Source organism: Serinus canaria, chromosome 4, assembly GCF_022539315.1.
Source record: "Serinus canaria isolate serCan28SL12 chromosome 4, serCan2020, whole genome shotgun sequence".
Taxonomy (NCBI): domain Eukaryota; kingdom Metazoa; phylum Chordata; class Aves; order Passeriformes; family Fringillidae; genus Serinus; species Serinus canaria.
Window position 1 is genome coordinate 42,686,757 of NC_066317.1, and position 15,696 is coordinate 42,702,452.

A 15,696-nucleotide genomic window follows, 5' to 3' on the forward strand; every position below is an offset into this window, starting at 1 on the left:
AAATTACTCCCTTTTGTAATTTGAAATATCTTATTCACTCTTTTGACCTGAAAAAAACCTAAAATTTATAGGCTATGTATTCATTAATCTAAGTGAATTTAAACATAGAAGTAGAAACTAGAAATACTTTATTATTCTATTAATTCTATTAATACTTATAATTGATACTTATAATTAATACCTATAAACTTATTATTTATCATTGATTCCCATGGAAACCAAAAAGTAAATGTATTACTTTTAACTATGACTTATTACCACTGTTAGCTCTTTCTACCAATGCTCTTAAGGGTCTCTTTGAAATAATAACTTTTTTTTTCCAGAGACATTGCTAATATGTCTCTGCTTCATCCACAAAATTTATATTCTACCTATATATCCTAAATGCAAAATGTGGTGTATTAATTATAGAAAATAAACACCCCTTTATTTTTATTTTTACTCTGAGGCTCTAAAATGACTGCATTTTTGCCACAGTGCTGCATAAAAGTTTTCTGTTGAATATTCATATGACTGTAATACTGACAACCCTCCAGCTTTCTCCTCAGAGCTTTAGATGTTTCTTATGGGTGCTACTTTATATTTGAGATTTTCATTTTTAAATAAAACTAATATATATCTAGGAGTATAATTATGATAATGTAACAAATTTCTATTTTAAAATAAAGGCAAAATAACTGCTTTCAAAAAATTATTACAGCAAGTTTTAGTACATCTCTTCATTAACATCTGAAATGCTTTTCTTCTCAAGCTACAATATAGGAATTATGCTTTTGAGACTTTTTTCTTTGTTATTATGCCAAGATACCATTAAAACAGAAATTTAAGAATTTATTTTGTCTAACCACCACCATCCATTTTTCAAGAAAAAAGCAATTAAAAAAAAGAACACAATAACATAATAATTAAAATTATAATTTAACCTCAGTAAATATAAATATTTAGGCAAAGACAAACATATTAGGGTGGACCTAAAACAGCCCTTCTACAGTCCCTTTTAAAAACAGTAGAATGAATCAATACATTTTTGCTGAAAAACATCATGTTTACATGTTTACAAAGGTAAATCCTAAATCTTAGGCTGCTTGATTTTTCTGTATCTATTCTTAGAAATGCTAGAAAAAGATCCCTTCCCAACCTCCCCCCTCCATTTTGTTAATAAAGATCCAAAAAACAATGTTTGAGGCAAATTTGCTCTTCCTACAGAGAACAGCCAATATATATGAACACATCACAAATACTATCCAGTGGTTTGCTCCTTGTAATACTGGCCATCTTTTGTCCTTTTTGTTTTTATTTATTCTTTACCTTCACTGCTAGTGATTTACCACTTAATGGGATAAAAAGGTGAAAGAAGGAGGAGAGCCAGAATGAAAAGGATGATAGAATTTGTGAGTCTGTTTTGTGAACCATCTCTCCTAACACTCTGACTGTCTCTTCTGATTGAATCCCTTTCCTATCTTTTTTAAGACATTCATTAATGTAGGTCATTAATGCAAAATGCTACCTCTGAGAAACAGAATAGGTCTGGAAAACTGTGGAAGTGCATCGATCAGAGCAAGAAAAAAAATCAGATTACATAAAGGTTTTATCAGTCCCTGAGATCACATCCAACCACAGCAGAAAATGAGTACTCATAGGAAAACAACCACCAACAAGAGAGTGTCAAAGAGTTCTTACACTAGTGTTACTTCAGATTGCAGACATAGGAAATTTGGCCATTATCTGTTAGTCAGGCTCATGTGCAGTTTATGACAGTGTGTTTTTATGGCTTTAGAGGAACAGTTAGAAGGGAGATTTTTGTGACGACGCTATGAAGATTATGGAAATTGCGTTCAAATATCAACCGCTTTGTAGAAACGTTGGACATGTCCCTTCTCAGAAGGAACAAAGTTCAGTGAGATAAAGGTACATAAACATCTAAAGTTTTTATTTTAAACACAATAGACTTACAATCTGCACAGAAAAGTACTTCTGAAAAGATGAAGAAGACCAAGGAGCCTTGATGCGTGCTTCAGCTAAGTGGTGGGGTTTGGGGTGTAAGCTAACATACTTCCAACACAAAAAGCTGTGATGTCCTGGCTAGCACTGCCTGTTATTCCTTTCTGGCACATCCTGGGTTACCCATGCACAAGCAAAATAAGTTGGTAAGCCAGTTTGTAAAAGCTGCACTCCTGTCCATTTTATACCTCACCTGGAGTTAAAAAATGGCTCCAGCATTCCTCTCTTCTAGGTTGGTATTTTTCATGAGCCATAAACTAATTTACATGAATGCTAGATATATAAGCAAACTTGTCTGAAAAGATTTTTTTTTCTTGGAATAAATCTATATTCTGTTGACACTGCAACCTGAGGTAATATTGTAGACATCAGCATTTTTAATGTATGCTAGCTTGTTCATAAAACCATTGCTGCCTGAGCTTACTTACTGTCACATTTTAATTCCCTAGTGACTGAAACAAAAGAAAATTTGATATAAGCCTTTTTCAAAATTATATTTGGGAAACAACCAATACTATTTACAATCCAATAGAAATGCAACTGTTTAATATATCACTGCATTCTGCTCTGCTCCAGTCTGTCTGCCTGAATATAATATCCCAAGCATTTATGACTCTACTTATGCTAAGCACATACACCTAAATCAGATTCCTGACTTTTTTCTCCACTTCTATGGCTTGAAATGAGATTCAGATGTTATTAAAATTTTACATTTTGTTGTCTATCCTATAAAAATATAATGTTTTCATATTATGTCGAAGATTCAGGACTCGTTCGAAATTCTGGTCTTTTCTATCAGTGCAATAAGATCACATATTTGTTTTCAGAATCATCTGCCTTCTAGGTGCCACCCTTAACATTGATTTGAATACAGCTATAATTTTTGAAATACAGATGAAAGAAAAAGAAGGATCTGACCTTGTTCTCTCCAGCTCCTGGCTTGCCTTGTTATTACTGGCTCAGTTCTTTGTGGACATTTTCCATGTATTCTCTGAGTTGCTTACATTGCTAAAGTATTTAAAATGCTTCCTACTAACATTTTAAATTCTATTCATGAAAAAACAGCAGTTTTTGTCCTTGGTTGAATTACTTACACAATCTCCCTCTTTAAGAAATATTTGACATTTTTTTTTTCCTGTTAGGAACCAGTTTACTAAATGGAAAAGGAACTTCAAAGTGTAGATCTTGATCTGACTAGAACCAAGAAAACACTAGAAACCAGACTGTATGAGCCAGTGTCAGACTGCCTCAGATATAGATGGTAAATTTCAACCAGACACCAGGAATAGCATTCAGGGTAATCACAAAACTGAGAGAGGGATGCTTAACTTCTAAATGATAGAGAAATGGAAATCCAGCTCCTTTCTTGGAGCTCTAACCAAAGGCAGCAGTGAGGAATAGTTGTGAAGCTGGGATTCAGTCAGAAATCTCTGATTCTCTGAGTGGTGGGTAGGACACCACCGACAGAATGGCTACAACCTTTCAGGAGGGCAGGACTTGTCCATTTGTGTCTGAGTCATTCCTCACCTCTGCAGCTGGGAGTATAAGTGTTTACAGAATGCCTGGTGGGAAGGATAAGACCACAGTGGAACAGTCCTGGATTCTTCTTCCAGCTTCTAGGGTTTTAAGGTTTTTGTCTTACAGCCCATCAATGAAAACTGTATTATTATGATAGTAGCTGCGATCAGTCAAGTCTGTGCATGTCTTTTGCCTTTCAAAATCACATATTATTACAGAAAAAAACAACCAAACCCAATATTAATTGAGCAGCAAAGAGTAAATAATGAAACAACAATCATTTCACTGTAGGACAGAAATAGTAGTGTAGATAATGGTTAGATAATGAATAAACTGAAGACCTCGTTTCACACAAGCAATTAATTTTATCCAAAGAAGGAAATATGATTGATTCAATACAATTTGTTCCATCTTAACAATGTGCTTAAATACCTCTTTAAAGTACGTATTAAATGTTGTATCTTTTAGGAATGTTTCCCTTTCAGACTGTAGTTAGCATTTTTCTTTTTTATATCCTTTCAAAATGGACATAGCACAAAAACTACAGAGGTCAGTAAAAATCTAGAAAAATGGGACTGTGGGGTGAGGGCATGGAAATAATTCAAACAACCTGCTGGGCCTTCAGAATAGCCCCCTTGTTGCTGCCATATTACTCCTTCATGAAGTGACCCATTTTAAAAGCAATTAGGTTATCTTTTTGTTACTCTGACCAGGAATTTTTCAATTTATAAGTAAGTTAGTTCATAACAACTTCATACTCACTTCTTCTTGTGTCAATACTTGTAACTTACCACACATTCACCCACACCCCAAGACTGGTTTTGCTTTGATATATTTATGGACAGTTATCCTCCACAGCTTGCATTTTCTTGATTGAAACAAGTCCAGCTTTACCCTCCCCTATTAAAATATGCTCAATTATTAGACAACACAGAAACAAATATTTCTCAATATTGACTCTCTGTGACCCCCTCCAGAAAAATTCACAAACCATAGAGGGAGTTCATGGAAATAGCCAAGCTGTTTCTCACATTCACAGTCTCTGAGAGCTAACAGATCACTGAAATTTCCAGAATAAGTGGTATCTCAGAAACAAAGTGATACCATGACAAGAACACGTACCATTGGCTTCATTTAATAGTCAAGGACAGCTTTCATGGATCTTTATATTTGCAACCAGAAATAACATTCTTGCTTCCAAAACTAATTGTCACCCTGCCCCCATCCCCCTTGAATACATATTTCAAAGGAATTACTTCTGGTTTCTAGCCAATAGAATGGATTTTACAATTCATTACTGAAAAAAGAATGACATTGAATTTAACCTCCTAAATGTAATCCTTTTATGTCTTATTGGCTTGTAATACAGCCATCTTGGTTTTAATGGCAGCTGCTTTCTCAGATTTACAGCTCAATTTTCACAAATGCATGAAGTACTTATCATAGGTCTCAAATGACACGTGTTCAGGAGTGTTACAATAATCAATAAAAGCATTTTTATAGCGTCACTAAACATTTAATCAAGCTTTCAAGAGTCTTGTGCTGTTATGATTTTCTCCTTCTGGCATTAACTGTATTAGATGGTCTGTAGAATCTGATTATTCGTCCTTTGTGGAACATTCACTTTTGCTAATTGTCAAATAAAAGATATATCTTGCACAGACTGTTTATAGAGACAGATGCAGCATTAGCAAGACATTGGGAACAGCTGTCTGTCTGGTACAGATTTAGGGGAAGTATCAGTTTCAGAAGACCTTAGCATGGTTAAGGCTAAAAAATTAATGAGAGTCTCCATGCCTGACTTCCACAGTGTCAGCTATTTTCTAGAGAATACTGGAAACTCAGTCCTCTATGCTGCTTTTTCCTATCCTTCTCACATAAGCTTGCCATACTTTGTTTCAGGATGTTTTCCATTCTCACATGGAATAGTGGGTATTATTTAAGAATACTTAAGAATCTCTCCCAAGTTTTGCAACATCTAAATCATATCAAGGTTCTATCACTGCTCTTAGCTCTCTACTTAGTTTTGACTATTTCTCTTGAGCTATGATTTGCATCTGGTTTTACATGATAGAGGTTTGACCCCATACAATGACCAGTTTATGAACAATATTTCTTCTCTGCCAAAGAATTGAACTTCCAATTTTTCTTCCTTTTTGTTGTTAAAATCCAGATGCACTCCCTTCTCTTAGTTTGAATTTCACGTGCTAAATATTATATGCCTAGTAGGGTGTCATTTGATTCTATTTAGCTATTACTGTTTGTGTTTCTCTGCTTTCATAAGTTTTATCTGTGCTGTTTCTCTAGTCTTGACTTTTCAATTTTATTAACGGTTTTAAACTTTTTTAAAGTCATATTTAAGGGTTTATGATAAATGTTTAAAATCCCACAGTAGATAAAATTAAGTGAAAAAAGTGTATAGTATAATTGTACACACAGACAAATATGTACACATAGTTTTGGTTTAATATATCAAACAATTTGGGAAAATTGTTTTTCCTTGGTGTACAATATGTTTTTCTATAATGAGAAGCATTGTAATACCCACAAGAGCTAAGCCAGCAGACTTATATTTGAGTACCAAACCTAAGCTTGCTTTGAAATCTCTGGAAATGGTGTGTAAAGTTCAGTTATTCTTGAAACAAGTCTAGTTTTGGTATTTTAACATTTCTCAAAAATTTACACAAAATATGTTGTAAGAGCTAAACTCCCAAGATTCTGTATGTAGAGAGCTTAGTAAAAAATAATCAGTTAATAGTGCAAATTCTGCTCTGAGCTAGATGTTCAGATGAAAATGTTCTAGTCCCATTGCTGCATTCCTTTTCCCCTGAGGCATCCATACATTGTAAGAAGGAGGACAATGATGCACATTGTATATCATTTGATACATAATGGGTATGAAACACAGCATCAGGTTTTTTTCTGAAAATAAATTATTTGCAGCAATGACAGATAATGTCCGAAATTCTTATGGTAATACATTTTATTTATGCCAATTACACGGCAAAGTCCAATGCATTACATGAAAAATCACCACTGCCTAATATCCCTACATAAGGACAAGGGACAGCAAAAATAAATTGGTAATGATTTTAATTCCATTGAGAGTAAACAAAATCTAAGAATGCAAAGGAAATAGAAAACACTTTAGATGTAATATTTTCATCCTTCCTAATATTAAATCCTCTAATGCTACAGTTCTAGTGACCAGAATTGGACATGAGTTGTTAGTGTGGAACACTTAGGTCTTGGGAAATTTAATGCTGCTGTTCCTTTGTGAATAAGAAACTGAAGTGAAGATGAAAAGAAGATCATGCCAACAACCAAGTTTTTCCATCTCAGCTTTAATATTCTTACACTGCTGGCATACCAACAGCACGTTGCCACACCCTTGAGATAAGCCAAATTTTGTATGTCTAGTAGAAAATTTTAAAAGAAATGTTTCAGTCATGAAATATGTTCAGTCATGAAACAGTTTCTTGTTCAGATTTTAGTACCAAACAGAAGCAAGAACTTTCACACTCCTAAATTAGACACAGAAATGTCACCAAGTGCCTTTCTGTGTTTCCTGTCTTGAAAGACTTAGAGCTCTGGGACCCCCAAAATTCTCTCTGAATGCCATGAACAACCCTTTATCTAGGGTTGCCAGGGAAAAACTATAATGACTTTTTAGAAGAATAGTTCCATCAAATTATTAGCTGGCTGAGGCTCAAACTTCTATGGCTTGAGTACAAGGTTTTTGTGGATCTTAAAAATAAATGTCTCTTCTTCAAAAAAGGTTGCTGACATGCATGTCTATATCCTATCCAAATGACTGTAAAAATCTGATCCAATAAAAAAAAATTGCTAGTCGTCCTTCATTTGTAATAAGGTTATTATAATATTCCTAATACCTACCATATCTAGTCATAGACAACTGTATTTGAAATCCTTATATATACAGGATTAGACAAAAAATAATTCTGCTGAGTTGTTGAATTTTGTAATATTGCCTAGAGTAAGGAGGCATTTTTATTTGTCACATTAAGGCAGAAAATCTCATATGCCTGAAGAGCACATGACGGGCTAGAAGTGCAGGATTTGTATAAGGAACATGTGCAAGAGAGAGTGTGAAAATAGAACCAGACATTTGTGTTACTGAACTTTCTCAGAAGGCCTTCAGGGAGCATTAGGGAGCAATCTGGAAAAAAGCCCTGAGGTCTTAGTGTTTTCATATTCCAGAACCATGATGCAGTTTTAAAGCCTCATATATACCTGATATCCAATCAGAAGCTCTTTCCTATTTTCACAGTTTGCAACCTTAGTAATGCTACTTGTAATGTATAAATGACAGTATGAACCATGACTGTCTGAGTCTAAAACTGAAGCAGAACTTAATCTACGTGGAAACATGAAAAACTACAGTATCTTCTCTATATCAATTAACCCTAATGAAAATAATTTGTATAAAATTATTGCACAAAAAGAATAAAGATAATTATGTGGCATTTCTTCCTAATTTTCATACTGACAGGACTAACAAAAGTTACTAGGAATTCTAAAATTTCTGTACTTATGTGTCAGAAATGTTACCTCAGAACTATACCTTCGGTGACTGGTGAAATAAATATAAATCCTACAGAGCCTTTTACATTTTTTTAATCAGAAGAATTTGAAAGATTTTTATTATGGAGACAAGTTAGAATTTAATGAAATTATACAGTAGTAATAGTTTTGAAAGAAAGGCTAAGAGTAATGGAAGAAAATATATAATCCATGGTCAGTTTTTAATGTAATAAAAGCAATTGGTTTCTCAGACTTGAAAGAAATAGCATGTTTTGTGCTCAGTAATGCAGATTCTGGCAGTCGCTCCTGGCTATGTAGCTCATATAATTTTGAAAGGTACAAAGACACAAAAAACTTCTTACATGAAACAGAACTCATGGATATTAAGGTGACAGAGGGTGAAGAGAAGAGTGTAGGCTTTGAAGAAAGCAAGGCAATTTTCAAAGCAACTAACTTTATATTCTTTTTCTAGAGTTACTCTGTCAAAGATACTTAGCTCTGCTGTCATTTCCTCCTTACTAAAGCCATATGTTTCACAACTTAAATTGTCAGATCCATCTGTGTTATTGGTGGTGAATAGCAGTGGTTAGCTGCATACTCTGCATACAGATCATTCTGTTGTACCCGGGCTCAATTTTCATTTAAAAAAATCAGCAGCCAAATCTGCCAGCTACATGTCATAGACATTTTCAGGTTTCTGAAACAAGAACAGGATCTCTTTTTTCTTACCTACATAACTTGTTCAAAGACAAAATGGGGAAAAATAAAAATAGAAATGTGATTTTTAGGTGTAATTTCTTTAATATTTTCAAACTGAAAACAAGTCTTTTTCAACATTTACAGTGGTTTTAGAAGACCACACAGCTAGCCTACAAGATATTACTCGATTCCATCATGAACAATGAGCTTTTATCTATTATAAAAATTGACTTTTAAATACCAGTAAGTATTAAAATTTCAGTAACATCCACTGTCCTACATCATCACCTGAGACATATTCAGTAAGCTATTTCAGCTAACAAAATATTTTATTTGATAAGATATATTGTGTGGATTATATTTTGCAGAGGTTGAGTCTTGTGACTTATGAAGTATAGGGAAAGAAAGTGAAATCATTGCAGTGACAGCATGGTTTCAAGTGATATATTATTTTTCAGGAAAAAATGTTTTCTCTCACTTTCAAACAGCTCTAACAGCACCATTAGTCTCAGAGTTGCACGCTCCTTTTAAAAATGCCACCCTTGCATAACTAAAAGCTTCATCAATATCAGAATGTTTCTCTTTCTGGTACTATCCAATACATTGCAAGAGGTAGGGAGTCTCATTCCAGCATACCAGTAAGCACATTGTGGATTTCCTTTGAACAAAATAAACCCACCTGTGTCTCAGCATCTCTCTGAAATGACAGCATGAAGAGCCAGAAGAGATCATATTTGAAAGCTGTCTTCTTCTTTTCTTTGGAAGATGACTGACTGCACCTTCAGAGATCATGTGTAACCAACCTGACTTTTCCTAAGTAATATGTAGGAGAGAGAGAGGTCAGAGAAGCAAAATCTTTTTCCAGTTGCATGGTGAGGGTGACTTACATCCCCATGGCTGCCCTTCCAACTTCTGAGCTAAAACACAGTCTGTCGGTGAACTGTGGGATGAGTGGCAGGAGCAAAAATCTTTGAATCAATGTCTTTCTTGGTTATTTGGATACTTTTCTTTCCCACAACCTCCTAAATCCAACTAGGGTCAGTACAGGAAGTACTGTTTGCATGCTGTCATGCAAACGCAGAACTCTGTTGAGAAAGATGAATTTTTAGACTTCTGACCCAGCCCAGGAGCATGAGCCATACTCTAGGCCATTATTTCTCAACTTCAACCTGAACTAAGAAAAATAACTATCTTATTCATGCCAATAAAATTGTATAAAAGAATTGCTTTTAGCCTCATAAATTGCTTCCAGAAAAAAATCCCCTAAAACTTTGATTATCAACAGATTAAGGATAAAGGTAGATTGAGACACTTAGGCCTCAAAAAGTTTAGGTTGGTGAACAAATGCAAATATTTCAGCCTTCTAGCAGCTTGTCAGTCATGCACAAAGGTATTTTGAATGAAGAAATTTCCACAGCAGCTGACATAGGATGAATCTTAGAACTGGAAGGATTGAGAGCTTTATGGCAAACTTAAATAATAATGCTGATGAACGACAGCATAGGTTTCAAGCCTACAGCCATCAAAGTCAGCAGCAAGCTGTCAGGTACTGGTGGAATGCTGGTATTGAAGGACCTGAGCAGACTTCAGAAATGGGGTAAGAAGGAATGAAATTATGCACATGAAATATAATGTGAAAATCCTGAAAGAATGAGAGCACGTCAATGCAAACAAAAGTCGCAGTTGCATAATGGACTTCAGAAAGACAGTCTGGAATACAGTATGATCAATAGCTCTGAAATGCCCCATTTGAGATGATTGCATAAACTCATTCTCACCTGCCTAATATGGAGAACATCCTCCTGTGTCCTGGATTGCCAAGCAAATTGTATTCTATTTGCCAGCTGTATGGCCGTTGTGTTCTGTTAAGTGGGCAGTTTTCCTTGTCTCTTCCACGCCCAAGCCTCTCTCCAGGGAGACATCTGAGAGCAGGAATGTCACTGCATGACTGATAAGAACTACAGCATCCCATTGTGAGATGCTCCGCCCAGAGGGAGGAGCCAAGCATTCCTACTCAGATATAATCTGGAGATTCTGAAACACCAGCGTGGCTTATCCACTGGATTTCCCAGAGGAACAGCTGCCTATTCTTTCACTGGATCTTCAGAGGAAGACTACACCTTTTCTCCAGGCCCCCCCTCCTCCAACAGAACCACACCTGACACTTCAGGAGGACTGCAGCCACATTTCCAAATGGACTGCTACCAACACCCTGACCAAGAGGGCGTCAGGTTGAGTTCTGACTCTGTCAGTGTTGTTTTGGTTTACTGCATTGTTTATTTTATCTTTTTATTTTCTTTCCTAATGAAGAACTGTTATTCATGCTCTCATATTTTGGCCTGAGAGCCCCTTAATTTAAAATTTATAGCAATTCAGCAGGAGGGGGTTTACATTTTCTATTTTAGGGGAGGCTCCTGCCTTCCTTAGTAGACACCTGTCTTTTGAAACCAAGAAGGCCTGTTTGCGAAAACAAAACAGTAGATCTTACCTCAAACGACATAATGTACAGAAAAGGAAAACATTGGTTCATTTTGGTCTTTTATATAAAGTTTGTATTCCACACTTGTATATACAAGCATAAATTATATACGCAAACCATTCAAATATTCACTTCCTCTGCTACTCAAGTGCATTGCAAACCATCCACCCCTCTGCTGGACAATTAGAGTACTTTTTCTCCTGAAACAATAATCAGAGAGATCCTGAATTATCTCTCCGTTCTTCTAGCTGCATATGCATTAACTTTTTTCTAGTGATATTTTTAATTATGATTGAGGTGCTATAAAGAAGCTGGTAACTTTCTAAATATATTGCTGAAGGATTGAAACAAAGCTAATTATTCTTCTCCAATGCAGGGTTTGATAAAGAGCTTGATCTTTTCTTTTTCTTTCTTAAATGTGCTTAATTTTTCTCTATCAAGTATTTTGAGTTATCTCTCTCCCATGATAAACGGGAATCCTTTCAAAAAGCAGCTAGGCTCAGACTGCATACTGTCTGCATGGGTAGGAAGGTTTGAAAAGGATTCTTCCTTTCAAGTGTCCATTCCTTGTTGCTTGCATTGCCTAGGTTGTTAATGATAGGGACTGTTTCTACATGAGAGCTGAGAAGATCCTGACCCTCAAAGAACCTTCTTCTGAGAGATCAAAGCCAGTTGTTCTTGTGATGGTTTTTCCTTCTGAAGTATCTGATTCGCTGAGTTGCTCATACAGTATTTCCAGCTGTATCAAATTTTAGTGAGAAAAACCCACCTTAGATTAGTTTTCTTGGCATTAGAATATGATGTTTTAAAACAGTATTCTGTTGTCTTTATTAGGTTCTCTGTTTATTAGAAAGATTCCTAAATCATAATGAGGTAAACCTAGTGAATATTAAGTATGTTCAATAATCATTAGGGGCAAATCCAGAAACTCTCCACTGCTCTCCAATTATATAGACAAAATAAAAAGTTATTTTTTATCCCTCAATCTTACTACAGTCCTACTTGCTCTACTTTGATGTCAAGGTTCAATTTTTCTTTTCCAACAAAGACAACAAGTTCATCATATCAAGAAAAATTAGACACATTTTCAGAAGTGCAAATTAATTTGGTCTCATCAGTTCCTGGCAATTAATACTTTCAGTCTTGATTTTTCAAGAAGCTAGGAGCACATTTCAACTCTGTTGATAACTGAGGCAGCAAAGCCACAGAATATCAGTAGACCAGTCATTCTGTGTATGAAGACATTTAGTACAGGCAAGCAGTCTGGTACAGGGAAGCTTTAATCCTACTCAAAGGCTGAACCTAGAATTCCAAACTGCCTTTCTCTACTCAGTAGCCCTGCTTTGAGGCCATGCTGAACTCCAGGGAATGACTTGCATATTTGGGTGTCAAAGCTAGCTAGGATTCCAGACTTTCAGTTAGACAACATGTCTATTATTAGAAATATTGAGAAATATTGAGAGTATATTTCTATTCTTTAAGCCAGGCAGTAGGATGACTTTCTAACAATTAGGAAAGATAGTATGCTTACTGCAGTAATGCCCCTGCTCCAGATCTGTCAGGAATGATCAATCTCCACCACCTGAAATGTCACTCCAGAGGATCTTATGCCTTTAAAGTCATGTTCTTAAACCAAAATTTTGAGCATTTCAGTGACTTCTTTTCTCATTTTATTTTCTTTGCTTTTAGCTCCTCATTTCCTTTCTGCCTGAATTAAGAAACATATTTGTAGCTCATCAAGGAACAAAAATAGGTATGCTGGAAATAACATATTTTACAGCAACTTTTGAATTTGCTAGACATTAGACCTCAGCAGAACAGCTCATTTCTGCTTACCACAGAAATGAGGAAAAGTTTTAAAACATTGCTGACTGTGGACAACATTAAATGTTTTTCAAAATAGAAAAGCAAAAACTGATGTGAGAAAGTTATAACGAAGCTGTAGAGAAGCTGTCCAAAATTAATTGAGGCCATTTTACTGACTGATATATATGGTACAATAGGGCAAACCCCAGCTCCCACAGTAGAGGTTTCTCTCTGACCTGTCTCTAAAGTGTTTCCAGGTGTTCTGAACACACCTGAGGGCCCTTCTGGCTCTGCATTGCACGGCGTGCAGCCAACCCCAACCAACAGCATTTCTTCCCAGTGTGTGATGAGTGTGCTCAGGGGGATGAGTAATCTGTCTGGGTGCTGATGTAGGCTAGCACATTTGGATTCTGAGGACTTCATGAACCTGTTTCTAAAGGAGGGTTTTCTGAAAAGAATAATGTTTGTAATGTGTTTGTTAGAGTTGTGTACTTAACACACACTACCTTATATTTGAAAATTAAGTGTTTCAAATGTATAGTTCGGGGTTTTCGTTGGTTCATTTTTTTTTAAGAGTGTATAGTAGGGAACTTATGGGAATTTCATTGTAAATATATGTCTCACTGTTTGCTCTGTTAATCCAAATTTCAATAAAATATAAATGGAAACTCTCATGAGAGAATCTCTCAGTGGTGCCCACTCTGAGAGTGTGGTGGGTTTACCTCGTTTGCCAGGTGCCCACCAAACCTGCTCTGTCACTGCCCTTGTCAGCTGGACAGGGAAGAGAAAATACAATGAAAGGCTTGTGGTTGAGATAAGGACAGAGGGAGATCACTCAGCAATTACCATCATGGGCAAAGCGGACTCAGCTTAAAGAAATTAATATAATTTATTACAAATCAAATTAGAGTAGGATAATGAGAAATAAAACTAAATCTTAAAAACACCTTCCCTCCATCTCTCTTTTCTTCCTGGGCTTTACTCCTGAATTCTCTGACTCTTTTCCCTACAGCAACTCAGGGGAACAGGGAGCTGCAGTCTGCTCATCACACGTTGTCTCCACTGCTCTCCCTCTCAGCGCACACACTGCTCACACTCTTCCCCTGCTCCAGTGTGGGCTCCCTCCCATGGCAGAATTCTCCATGAACTTCTCCAATGTGTGTTCTTTTTGTCATTTCTGTCTCAGTCTCTTAGTTTAGTTTAGTCCTTTTCAATCAACATTTCAATATTTCATATTTTTATATTTTAAGTAATGTAGCTTTACAAATTGTCATGCTAAGTACATCAAGTGGACCTCACTTTATAATTTAAAAATCTCTTCTCCAGCCAATAAACATCAGAAATAATTATACAGGTAGGATGTTTAAGAATTATTGTCTTTTGGGATGAACATCTTTATTTTCTTTATATCAAATAAACACAAAGTGGAAATTGTGCCTAACTGGAAAAATTAATGGATATCTTTGGCAATAAAGCAAAAGATATCCCATTTGAAGCTGATAACTACCAGTGTGAGTGCTAGACAATTGAATAATATATTTTGAGGTAGTAGTATATGTCTAGTGACAGAGTTTTCACACATTTCATATTATTTATTATTGTATATTATAATTTCTGATGTTATCAACATCCATGTAGAACTTATGGAATTTGCAATTTGTAGTATATAATTTTAGCATCTTATAATGCTAAAGTGATAAATCTTATCCCTGCTTCACATGTCACTGCTGTGGCATAAGCTAAATATAAGGAAGTTTGGAGGGGGAAGGTTGTCCTTGAAGGAGGGCTGTAAGATATGTGGAAAAATCTCACTCTATTTTTACATTGATCACCTTGCTTAGTTCCAATCTTTAAGCCTTCCTTGAAGAAATTAGCACCTGGAACTTTTCTTGGTCTCTTCAGCATACTCCATTGCATGGGTATGAACAACTCTCTTTAAAATTGGACTTTACAGTCTTGTTCTTCCACCCTCTAAGCCAGTTCTGATTTCCCATTTTAAAATGCCACAGTCTGGGGGTTTGTTTAAGAGTATTAGACAATTTTTTCATACTCACGAGGAATTTCTAGTGTTCTAAATTTTTGAATGTAAATCACAGTGTCTTACAGAGCAACTGAAGGAAGATAGTTTATTGTAGAACCCTTCAGCCATCTCAGACTCACAAGATACTTTTGTTTGAAAGCATGGTGACCCTCAATTGATATAGACACATTGATGATTTATATGGACAGATTCCATATCATCCCAGCTTTATATGTTTATTGTCAAAGTTCTCATGCTTTGGTGACCTAGAAGTCCAGACAGCCATTCTCAGTCAGCCACCAGACTCCAGGCACACTTTGTTCAAGGACACAACAAAATAGAAAGTATGAGTCTTCCCAATGAGAATGCATGTGCAGAAGGATGCTGGGGAAAACTGTGAACACAAGATACCTGAATGACTAGTAATAATCTCTATTAATCTGATTTTGGATTAAAGACAGAGTTAAGTAAAGAATAAACACATCTGGAAACATATCTTAAACTGCTTCTATTGCATAGCTCGAACATTTGTCTAATTTATTGTGTAGATGAACGTGCTTATTTCATATCACCTCTGCTTGGTGTAAAAGAAATCTAATTTTAAAAATAATATATTTAGAAATTGTGT